This window comes from Lolium perenne, chromosome 7 (assembly GCF_019359855.2).
Source record: "Lolium perenne isolate Kyuss_39 chromosome 7, Kyuss_2.0, whole genome shotgun sequence".
Classification (NCBI taxonomy): Eukaryota; Viridiplantae; Streptophyta; class Magnoliopsida; order Poales; family Poaceae; genus Lolium; species Lolium perenne.
Window position 1 is genome coordinate 112,683,887 of NC_067250.2, and position 13,152 is coordinate 112,697,038.

Consider the following 13,152-nt stretch of genomic DNA (forward strand, 5'->3'; position numbering starts at 1 on the left):
TCTACCAGAAAATATCTAGACCTTAGAGAGACCAATCATGCAAACCAATTTCAACAAGCTCTACGGTAGTTCTCCACTAATAGGTTTAAACTACATGGCGCAAGAGCTTAAACATGATCTACTTGAGAGCTCAAAACAATTGCCAAGTATCAAATTATTCAAGACAATATGAAGCATTTTCTATTTCCAACCAAATAACAATAAGTGCAGTAGCTTCCAACTTTTGTCATGAACATTAAAAGTAAAACGAAGAACACCAGTGTTCATATGAAAAAGCGGAGCGTGTCTCTCTCCCACACAAGGATTGCTAGGATCCGATCTTATTCAAACACAAATAAAAATAAAAGCACACAGGCGCTCCAAGTAAAGCACATAAGATGTGACGGAATAAAAATATAGTTTCACTAGAGGTGACCTGATAAGTTGTCGATGAAGAAGGGGAGGCATCCCCAAGCTTAGATGCTTGAGTATTCTTGAAATATGCAGGGATGAACCACGGGGGCATCCCCAAGCTTAGACTTTTCACTCTTCTTGATCATATATCATCCTCCTCTCTTGACCCTTGAAAACTTCTGCCACACCAAACTTCTCATAAACTTCATTAGAGGGGTTAATACTCAAAAAACTTTAATCCACTTTAGTCCTGTAGTGACACATTGCAAGAACTCAATAAAACACTAGCTACACCTCTCCACGTCTAGAAAGCCTTACTTAAAGTCCACAAGAGACAATGCAAAAAACAGAGACAGAATCTGTCAAAACAGAACAGCCAGTAAAGACAAATTTTTTAGAGGTACTTCCGTTGCTCAAATCAGAAAACTCAAAACTAATGAAAGTTGCGTACATATCTGAGGAACAGGCATGAAAATTGGCAGAATTTTTAGGTTCTCCTACAGAGAGACCTACTCAAATTCGTGACAGCTAAAAATATGTTTCTGCGCAGAAATCCAAATCAAGCATCAACTTTCTATTAGAGACTTTACTTGACACAACAATGCAATAAATAAAGATAAGGAGAGGTTGATACAGTAGTAACAACTTCCAAGACACAACAAAACAGTAGCAAAATAAAGACATTGGTTATCTCCCAAGAAGTGTTTTCTTTATAGCCATTAAGATGGGCTCAGCAATTTTAATGATGCTCTCATGGAAAATAGAAAATGAAGCAAAAGGAGCATCAAGAAGAAAATTCAAAACAAATTTAAGTCTAACCCGCTTCCTATGCATATGAATCTTGTACACAAATAAATTCATGAAGAACAAAGTGACAAGCATAGGAAGATAAAACACGAGTAACTTCAGAATTTTCAGCATGTAGAGAGGTGTTTTAGTACCATGAAAATTTCTACAACCATATTTTCCTCTCTCATAATAATTTCCAGTAGCATCATGAACAAACTCAACAATATAACTATCACATACAGCATGCTTTCCATGATCTACAAACACATAATTTTTATCAAGCTCAAAAATAGTGGGATTAAAACTTTCAAACCCACTTTTATCAATAATATAACAAGATGATTGATCAATCTCAAAAGATATGGGACTCGTAGATAAAGTCAAGACCTCTCCAATCCCATTTTCATTAGTAGTACAATTAATATTATCAAGTAACATAGGACCATCAACTAGAGCTTTATCATAAACATTTGCCAAGCAAAACTCTTTAGTACCATGCATTTCGATATCAGACACAAACAAAGCATTATCATAAGATTTATCAAAATAGCATGGATTATCATAGATAACAGTAGCATAATTATTCTCACAAGTTTTACTCATAGGGAATATTTCAAGAGAATCCACAGGAACATAACATTCATCCTCCTTTGGTAAGCATGGAGGACAATCAAATAGTGTAAGAGATAAAGGGTTACTCTCATTAGAAGGTTGGCATGGGTAGCTAATCCATTCTTCCTCCTTTTGTTCATCACTCTCCTCTTCTTTTTCATCCAATGAGCTTTCAGGTTCATCAATTTCTTCTTTCACAGGTTCCTGCAAATTGTGAGTGCATTCTTGTGCATTAATGCGTCTCTCTTTATAATCAATGATATAAGGATTATCACTGTAACTTTCTATGCAAAAATTAAGGATGGAAGAGACATAATCTTTAAGATCCTTACAAGCAATACAAGTTTCATAATTTTTAGCCACGAAGGATTCTATCTCAGAGGCTCCCATAAATAAAACAAATTGTTCTACCTCTTCGAACCCAAAATGAATATAGTTATTCCAATTATAGTTCATAATTAAAACTTCTTCACTAAAGCCACATTGGAATTTAAGATGTTTAGTATCCTATTGAGAGTAACAGTTTATATCATGGCGTTTAAGCAAGATTTTAGCAATTATATTCAAAAAAATTAACACAGCACTCATGACTTCACCCTTTCTTGATTCTCTATAATTCTTATATAATTCTATAAGCTCCGTAATGGGTATGAGTTCTTCCATAACAACAGTTTTTAATTTTTTGGTTTTTCAAATTTTTATGGATTTTTGGGTACATAAGAAAAATAAAACAAGGCAAAAACAAACTAGACAAAAGTAAACTAAGCAAAGTAATACTAAATAGAAATAAACTAAGCACAAATAAACTAGACAAAAGTAAACTAAGCAAAACAAAGTAAAATAAAATAAAAACAGAGAGAGAGGTAGAGTGTACTCCCCATGTGAACTTATGAGTAAGCTATGCCTCCCCGGCAACGGCGCTAGAAAATAGTCTTGATAACCCACAAGTATAGGGGATCGCAACAGTCTTCGAGGGAACTAAAACCCAAATTTATTGATTCGACACAAGGGGAGGTAAAGAATACTTATAAGCCTTAACAACTGAGTTGTCAATTCAGCTGCACCTGGTAAAGCACTAGTAACAGGGGTAATGTGAAAGCAGCAGTAATATGAGAGCAATAGTGATAGTAACACAGCAACAGTAACAGTAACACAGAGGCAATGGAACAGAAAATAGTTGATACTACTTCCAATGACATATAGGAACGAGTATATGATGATGAAAGATGGACCGGGGTTCCCAGCTATCTACACTAGTGGTAACTCTCCAATAGCAAGTGACAAGTGTTGGGTGAACGAATTACAGTTGGGCAATTGATATGATTGAAATAGCATTAAGATAGAACATCAATTTATTAATCATGTAGGCATGTTTTCCATATATAGTCATACGTGCTCGCAATGAGAAACTTGCATAACATCTTTTGTCCTACCAGCCGGTGGCAGCCGGGCCTCAAGGGAATCTACTGATAATTAAGGTACTCCTTTTAATAGAGCACCGGAGCAAAGCATTAACACTTGGTGAAAACATGTGATCCTCATACCTAAGCCTTCCCTCCAAGAATCCCGATTCTTTGTCACTGGGGCCTCGGGTTCCGAACATAGACATGTGCAAACAACTTGTAGATACAATCTAAGAAATAATTATAGAGCTTAAATCTAAGATCATGCCACTCGTGCACTAGTGACAAGCATTAAACACAACAAGATTGCAACAACAATAACTTCACAAACTTTATAGATAGACTGATCATAATGTAACAATTCATCGGATCCCAACAAACACAACACCGATTACATCAGATGGATCTCAATCATGTAAGGCAGCTCATGAGATCATTGTATTGAAGTACATGGGAGAGAGAGTACCAACTAGCATGATGGAGGCGGTGGCGTCGATGGAGATGGCTTCCGGGGGCACTTCCCCGTCCCGGCGGCGTGCCGGAACAGAGATTCTGTCCCCCAAAACGGAGTTTCGCGATGGCGGCGGCGCCCCTAGAGTCTTTCTGGAATATGATGGATTGTTATAGGGTTTTCACGTCGTGAGGAATATATAGGCGAAAGGGCGGCGTCGGAGGGGTCCCGAGGGGCCCACACCACACCTGGGCGCGCCCCCCTCCTAGGCCGCGCCGCCTGGTGGTCTGGAGGCTGTGGGCCTCCCCTTTTTTTTCCTCCTTCGGTGTTCTGGGTCCGTCTTGGTAAAATAGAAGGTTTGGCTTTTGTTTCGTCCAATTCCGAGAATATTTCCTGAACAGCTTTTCTGGAACCAAAAACAGCAGAAAACAGGAACTGGCACTGTGGCATCTTGTTAATAGGTTAGTCCCGGAAAATGCATAAAATCATTGTAAAGTGTGAGCAAAACATGTAGGTATTGTCATAAAACTAGCATGGAACATCAGAAATTATATATACGTTGGATACGTATCACGGGGGCGGCTCGGCGGCGGACGGCGCCATAAGGTAGGAGGGCCGGACGGCGTGGCGGTGGAGGGGCGGTGTGTGAGCTCCTCCAGTCTTGGGCGGAGGGGAAAGCTTTGGGCGAGTCAGAGACCGCCAGTCCGACGTGTCTCATTGGGTCAACAGTCAACACAATTCAAAAGCAACGGTCAATTCACAACCACCGCGGCTCCCTAGCTGTCACCGGTAACGGTCAAGGCCTCTGACCAGACGGCAACCCACCCGTCCGAGCGTCCGCGAGGGGTTTCAAACTAGAGGGAGGGGAAAACTGAGGAAAAGTTAAGCGGCTGGGGAAAACTGAGTACAACAAACGAACCAGGGGCACGACAATAGAAATCCCTATATTGTATTAAGAATTAATAGAGTATAGCTATAAGAACTTTGATATGATGTTTGAATATCAAATATGCTACCTTGAACAAACAAGATCCTTACTTTTGTCACGTAATGAACATAGCACATGCATCCACTTTATCCCTAGTGAGATAGCAAAATAAAAAGCAAAGATATAATAGATCATGAATTTGTTGTCACTATTCAATCACTAAAACTATGATATTCCATCTAACACACACATCACCCCACACACGTTCTTGCATATAAGTTGGATCAGAACAATACGTAAGAACATGGTACATAATATGCATCTATCAATACATCTTACACAAAGTATAGCAAAACCTCATAGTATCATATCATAGAATAAAGATCCACCACATAGGTATTACAAATATGACCATAATCATGTTGGGCAGCTCATATGGTACTATGAACTATGAAGAACATGAGAGAAATAGATCAAGCTTCTGCCACAAACCCGTAATTCAGAGGTGGACTACTCCCCCTTCATCATGGTGATGACGAGGAAGACGTTGGAGAAGGTGGAGATCCCTCCGGCGGCAGCTCCGACAGAGGTTCCCCTCCAATTAATATTTGTTGTTGTAGCCTCTGTTTTTGTGTTTTTGTGTTTCCGTGGCTCTCTCTTCCCGAGAACTCTCCGGGGCCATATATATAGTGTTTTTTAGGTCATAATACGTCGGTGGGCGAAAGAATGAAATGATTTGGACGATCGATGGCTTAAAGATTCTGGGTGGTGCCCCTGTAAGGCGTGCCACCTGGTCTCTTTTGGGCCTCAGGCCTTTCTAGATATGCTTCCAGGGTCCAGGTTGCTTCTTTCGATGAAAAAATGATCCTCCTAAAATCGTAGATTATTTTGACTACGTATAGATCTCTGAAATTGAAAAAAACACAAAACAGAGAATTCATATATGCAGAGTGATAAACCAAATAACAGATGAATCCCGGTAAACACATGGAGACGTGAGCACGCATCCACGATCTAACACGTGTCTAACGCCGTTCATCAACGTTAAGGTGAGTGACACGTGTGAAAGGTGGGTCCAACTTCTCTCCTATTGTACCTGCTTTCCTCCCCATTTTCCCATTTCCATCCACGCCATCCCATCAGCATCAGCACTTAGTAAACGGCGCATCAGATCACCGATTGCTGTGGCCTCATCGTTCCGCTCGTGGCTGTTCGTGCTCGCCGTAGACGGGGCCGTTGCGCCGTTGAGAAGGGCCTCGAGCTCACGCGGTTGAGAAGGGAGGAGAAGAGTCCAGCGACCCCCACCTACTCATCGTGCTCTGTCACAGAGCTTGCCGGTTGGCCGATGCGCCATGGAGCCCCTCCAGAGCGAGAATGAGGAAAACTCCCTGGCCTCGGCGGTGATGGCCATAGGCCACGGCATCGATAAGCGCCCACCTAATCTGGGCCGGCAACAAACAGATCCGGCCTCCCCTCTTTGTTGTATTTCTTTTCTTTTTGTTTATTTCTTTATTTTTCCAGATGTAATTTTTTATTGTTGCATCGCTTGAAATTTCTCTATTCATGAATCTGAGTTCTTATATCGGGAGTTTGTACCATGAAACTGCTCTATTCATGAAAGAGATTAGTTCGTTTTTTATTCACTCTGCCTCTATGATACGTCTCTGACGTATCGATAATTTCTTATGTTCCATGCCACATTATTGATGATATCTACATGTTTTATGCACACTTTATGTCATATTCGTGCATTTTCTGGAACTAACCTATTAACAAGATGCCGAAGTGCCAGTTCCTGTTTTCTGCTGTTTTTGGTTTCAGAAATCCTAGTAACGAAATATTCTCGGAATCGGACGAAATCAACGCCCAGGTTTCTATTTTGCCCGGAAGCATCCAGAACACACGAGAACCGCCAGAGAGGGGGCACAGGGCCACCAAACCCTAGGCCGGCGCGGCCAAGGGGGGGCCCGCGCCGCCCTATAGTGTGGGCCCCCCAGAAGTCCACCGACCTTGCCCTTCCGCCTATTTAAAGCCTCCGTCGCGAAAACCCTGATACGTTCGACGAAACCAGAGAAAACCTTCCAGAGCCGCCGCCATCGCGAAGCCAAGATCTGGGGGACAGGAGTCTCTGTTCCGGCACGCCGCCGGGACGGGGAAGTGCCCCCGGAAGGCTTCTCCATCGACACCACCGCCATCTCCATCAACACTGCTATCTCCCATGAGGAGGGAGTAGTTCTCCATCGAGGCTCGGGGCTGTACCGGTAGCTATGTGGTTCATCTCTCTCCTATGTACTTCAATACAATAATCTCATGAGCTGCCTTACATGATTGAGATTCATATGATGATGCTTGTAATCTAGATGTTGTTATGCTAGTCAAGTGAATTTTACTTATGTGATCTCCGGAGACTCCTTGTCCCACGTGTGTAAAGGTGACAGTGTGTGCACCGTGTGGGTCTCTTAGGCTATATTTCACAGAATACTTATTCACTGTTATGAATGGCATAGTGAAGTGCTTATTTATATCTCTTTATGATTGCAATGTGTTTTGTATCACAATTTATCTATGTGCTACTCTAGCAATGTTATTAAAATAGTTTTATTCCTCCTGCACGGTGTAATGGTGACAGTGTGTGCATCCGTGTTAGTACTTGGCGTAGGCTATGATTATGATCTCTTGTAGATTATGAAGTTAACTATTGCTATGATAGTATTGATATGATCTATGCCTCCTTTCTTAGCATGAAGGTGACAGTGTGCATGCTATGTTAGTACTTGGTTTAGTCGTATTGATCTATCTTACACTCTAAGGTTATTTAAATATGAACATTGAATTGTGGAGCTTGTTAACTCCGGCATTGAGGGTTCGTGTAATCCTACGCAATGTGTTCATCATCCAACAAGAGAGTGTAGAGTATGCATTTATCTATTCTGTTATGTGATCAAAGTTGAGAGTGTCCACTAGTGAAAGTCTAATCCCTAGGCCTTGTTCCTAAATATCGCTTATCGCTGCTTGTTTCATCGCTTTTATCGCGTTACTCGTCAAGCATTACTACGCTTGTTTATCGTCCTGGGCAAAGCACTTTTCTGGTGCCGTTGCCACTGCTCATATATATTCGTACCACCTGTATTTCACTATCTCTTCGCCGAACTAGTGCACCTATTTGGTGTGTTGGGGACACAAGAGACTTCTTGCTTTGTGGTTGCAGGGTTGCATGAGAGGGATATCTTTGACCTCTTCCTCCCTGAGTTCGATAAACCTTGGGTGATCCACTTAAGGGAAAACTTGCTGCTGTTCTACAAACCTCTGCTCTTGGAGGCCCAACACTGCCTACAGAAAAGGAGGGGGCGTAGACATCAAGCTATTTTCTCGGCGCCGTTGTCGGGAGGAAAGGTAAAAGGTACTCACACTCCGGATCTCGGCTACTAAGCTATTTTCCGGCGCCGTAAGTACTCAAATCTATTTCCTTTAGATCCTGCAATTGCAACTTTTTGTTTCTTGTTTACACTAGTAAGGCATAATGGAAAACATCTGTGAGCTTTTTATTCTATTTCCTGAGTCAAGACATGAATGGTTTAATGCGAAAATTAAAAAACCTATGGAATCTTATTTGCATGCTAGTAGCAATGATATTAGTATGAACGCTTTGAACACCATTGTTGCTAATGATATGGAAAATTCTAAGCTTGGGGAAGCTGGCTTTGATGAGCATGATCTTTTTAGTCCCCCAAGCATTGAGGAGAAAATTTACTTTGATGATACTTTACCTCCTATATTTGATGATGAGAATAATAATGATAGCTACTTTGTTGAATTTGCTCCCGCTATTACTAATAAAATTGATTATGCTTATGTGGAGAGTAATAATTTTGTGCATGAGACTCATGATAAGAATGCTTTATGTGATAGTTATATTGTTGAGTTTGCTCATGATGCTACTGAAAGTTATTATGAGAGAGGAAAATATGGTTGCAAAAATTTTCATGTTACTAAAACACCTCTCTATGTGCTGAAATTTTTGAAGCTACACTTGTTTTATCTTCCTATGCTTGTTACTTTGCTCTTAATGAACTTGTTTATTTACAAGATTCCTATGCATAGGAAGCATGTTAGACTTAAATGTGTTTTGAATTTGCCTCTGGATGCTCTCTTTCGCTTCAATTACTATTTCTTATGAGTGCATCATTAAAACTGCTGAGCCCATCTTAATGGCTATAAAGAAAGAACTTCTTGGGAGATAACCCATGTGTTATTTTACTACAGTACTTTGTTTTATATTTGTGTCTTGGAAGTTGTTTACTACTGTAGCAACCTCTCCTTATCTTAGTTTTGTGTTTTGTTGTGCCAAGTGAAGCCTCTAATCGAAGGTTGATACTAGATTTGGATTTCTGCGCAGAAACAGATTTCTATCTGTCACGAATCTGGGCTGTTTTCTCTGTAGGTAACTCAGAAAAATATGCCAATTTACGTGCGTGTTCCTCAGATATGTACGCAACTTTCATTAGTTTTGAGTTTTCTGATCTGAGCAACGGAAGTATTTATTAAAAATTCGTCTTTACGGACTGTTCTGTTTTGACAGATTCTGCCTTTTATTTCGCATTGCTTCTTTCGCTGTGTTGGGTGGATTTCTTTGTTCCATTACCTTCCAGTAGCTTTGAGCAATGTCCAGAAGTGTTAAGAATGATTGTGTCACCTCTGAACATGTGAGTTTTTGATTATGTACTAACCCCTCTAATGAAGTTTATGAGAAGTTCGGTGTGAAGGAAGTTTTCAAGGATCAAGAGAGGGAGATGATACAATATGATCAAGGAGAGTGAAAGCTCTAAGCTTGGGGATGCCCCGGTGGTTCACCCCTGCATATACCAAGAAGACTCAAGCGTCTAAGCTTGGGGATGCCCAAGGCATCCCCTTCTTCATCGACAACATTATCAGGTTCCTTCTCTTGAAACTATATTTTTATTCGGTCACATCTTATGTGCTTTACTTGGAGCGTCTGTATGATTTTATTTTTGTTTATGTTTGAATAAATTGGATTACATCATGCTTGTGTGGGAGAGAGACACGCTCCGCTGTTGCATATGAACACATGTGTTCTTAGCTTTTAGTATTCATGGCGAAGTTTCTTCTTCGTTAAATTGTTATATGGTTGGAATTGGAAAATGATACATGTAGTAATTGCTATAATGTCTTGGGTAATGTGATACTTGGCAATTGTTGTGCTCATGCTTAAGCTCTTGCATCATATACTTTGCACCTATTAATGAAGAAATACATAGAGCTTGCTAAAATTTGGTTTGCATAATTGGTCTCTCTAAAGTCTAGATAATTTCTAGTATTGAGTTTGAACAACAAGGAAGACGTTGTAGAGTCTTATAATGTTTACAATATGTCTTTTATGTGAGTTTTGCTGCACCGCTTCATACTTGTGTTTGTTTCAAATAGCCTTGCTAGCCTAAGCCTTGTATCGAGAGGGAATACTTCTCATGCATCCAAAATCCTTGAGCCAACCACTATGCCATTTGTGTCCACCATACCTACCTACTACATGGTATTTCTCCGCCATTCCAAAGTAAATTGCTTGAGTGCTACCTTTAAAATTCCATCATTCACCTTTGCAATATATAGCTCATGGGACAAATAGCTTAAAAACTATTGTGGTATTGAATATGTACTTATGCACTTTATCTCTTATTAAGTTGCTTGTTGTGCGATAACCATGTTTCTGGGGACGCCATCAACTATTCTTTGTTGAATATCATGTGAGTTGCTATGCATGTCCGTCTTGTCTGAAGTAAGAGAGATCTACCACCTTATGGTCAAGCATGCATATTGTTAGAGAAGAACATTGGGCCGCTAACTAAAGCCATGATCCATGGTGGAAGTTTCAGTTTTGGACATATATCCTCAATCTCATATGAGAAAATTATTAATTGTTGTTACATGCTTATGCATAAAAGAGGAGTCCATTATCTGTTGTCTATGTTGTCCCGGTATGGATGTCTAAGTTGAGAATAATCAATAGCGAGAAATCCAATGCGAGCTTTCTCCTTAGACCTTTGTACAAAGGCATAGAGGTACCCCTTTGTGACACTTGGTTAAAACATGTGCATTGCGATGATCCGGTAGTCCAAGCTAATTAGGACAAGGTGCGGGCACTATTAGTATACTATGCATGAGGCTTGCAACTTGTAAGATATAATTTACATGATACATATGCTTTATTACTACCGTTGACAAAATTGTTTCATGTTTTCAAAATCAAAGCTCTAGCACAAATATAGCAATCGATGATTTTCCTCTATGGAGGACCATTCTTTTACTTTTATGTTGAGTCAGTTCACCTATCTCTCTCCACCTCAAGAAGCAAACACTTGTGTGAACTGTGCATTGATTCCTACATACTTGCATATTGCATTTGTTATATTGCTTTGCATTGACAACTATCCATGAGATATACATGTTACAAGTTGAAAGCAACCGCTGAAACTTAATCTTCCTTTATGTTGCTTCAATGCTTTTACTATGAATTATTGCTTTATGAGTTAACTCTTATGCAAGACTTATTGATGCTTGTCTTGAAGTACTATTCATGAAAAATCTTTGCTATATGATTCACTTGTTTACTCATGTCATATACATTGTTTTGATCGCTGCATTCACTACATATGCTTTACAAATAGTATGATCAAGGTTATGATGGCATGTCACTCCAGAAATTATGTAACATCCCAGGTTTTTCAAAAATCAAAAACTTGCATGCATTCATGTCATTTTTGCATTTGTTTGTTCACATGAAATTTTAAGCACAAATATGACACAACCACAGCTACATACCCTATTTGCAAAGGTCCTAATTATGTACCATGCTATTTTGGCTCAAAACTTTGTTCACTTTTGTTTAAAACAAAGCCTTGAATTTTACAAAATTTTAGAAATTGGTTTGGGTCAATTTGGATACCTAAAACTAAAGTTATGTCAAAAACAGTAAAAAGAAAAAAAAAGAAAAATAAAAGAACAAAAAAAAAAGAAGCAACGGATCGGACCGGCCGAGCTGGGCCAGCCCGATCGCGTCGGCCCAAAATGGCCCGCACCGCGCCGCACCGCCTCTCCCTACCTTTTTTTTCTTTTATGTCACCGACACGTGGGGCCCGCCCGTCAGCGGGGCCCGCACGTCAGCTGCGTCTTCAACCCGTGTCCGGGCTGGACTCTGCCACCGCCGCTCGCCCAGCCCTAGATCGACGCGGACGAATCCGCGCCGTCCGATGCCGCCTCGACGTCCGCGCCCCCGGCTATATAAAGCCCGCGACCCCCGCCTCCTTTTCCCCCACCCAGCTCCCGCCGCCGCGCCGCCAATCTACGGCAATTGCTCGCCGTAGATCGCTGCAGCCGCCGCCGCCTCCAGCCGCGCTTCGCCGCCGCCCTAGGCCGCCATCTGCTACGCCGCCGCCGCCAAGCTTCCTGCCGCGTCGCGCCGCGCGCCGTAGCCGCCCTCGCCACCGCCAGAACCCACCGCAACGCCGCCGCCCCGTCCGCCCGAGCCGCCCGCCGCCGTCTTCCCCAACCCCGGCCGGCCAAGGTGAGCATCTCCCCTTTTTCTTTTTTTATTTCCTTTTTCTTTTACGTTTTAGATCTGAGCCGTAGGATAGATCGAACGGCCACGGCCGACCCAGGGGAGGGTGATCCGCGTGACTTCCCCGCGGCCAATCAGAGCGCGCCGCGTGGCAGCCCAGTCAGCGCCCCCGGTCAGATCTGGTCAAACTTGTTTAAATTCGAATTTGAATCCCAGATTTGCTGTCCAAACTTGTAAAATTCGTATAAAATCAACCGTAGGGCCAAATTTCGTAAATTTTATAGTTTCGGAAAGCTTACAATCTGTAGAACACGATTATGCCGTAATATAGTATATGTACCGTGCTAGATTTCGCGACAAAATTCAAATAGAGAAATAGACCAGATTACACGATAAAAATTGTATAAAATAATTTACTGGTCCAAATTTGATGATTTTGTACTTTCTGGAATCCTCAGAACATGTACTTTAACTTGGTATAGGATTTGTACAACTTTGATATGTGCACAAACTTGCTTTAGTAAAATCTATCCGAATCAGTAATTCGAAGATAATTCAAATTCTATAAATCGTTTTCGAATAATTCCAATTGCACTACTTTTGTATTACTGTAACCTATCCAGGGAGGTAAAACTCATATTTTTACAACACATAATGCTTGCAGTAGCTAATTATTAAGTTTGTATATGTTAAGTAAATACTCGGTTAATAATTTTTCTAAATCAAATTAAATGTCCAGAATATTTTATTAACGTGACACATATCAGAGAGCACTTAATGCAACACTTACACACCACCTCTTTTGTGAAATTAAATTGTTGCATAGCATGCATGCATACATGTCTATGATTGTTCATATCGAATGTTTGTTTATTTGTTGTAAATGGTTTGAATAGATTGTGGAGGAGATCAAGGTGGTGCTTGTGATTGCTGTGATTGTGCTGGTTGCTTTGATCAAGGCAAGTGACGCTCAACTTCCTACTTATTTCTATTAAGCATTAGTGTT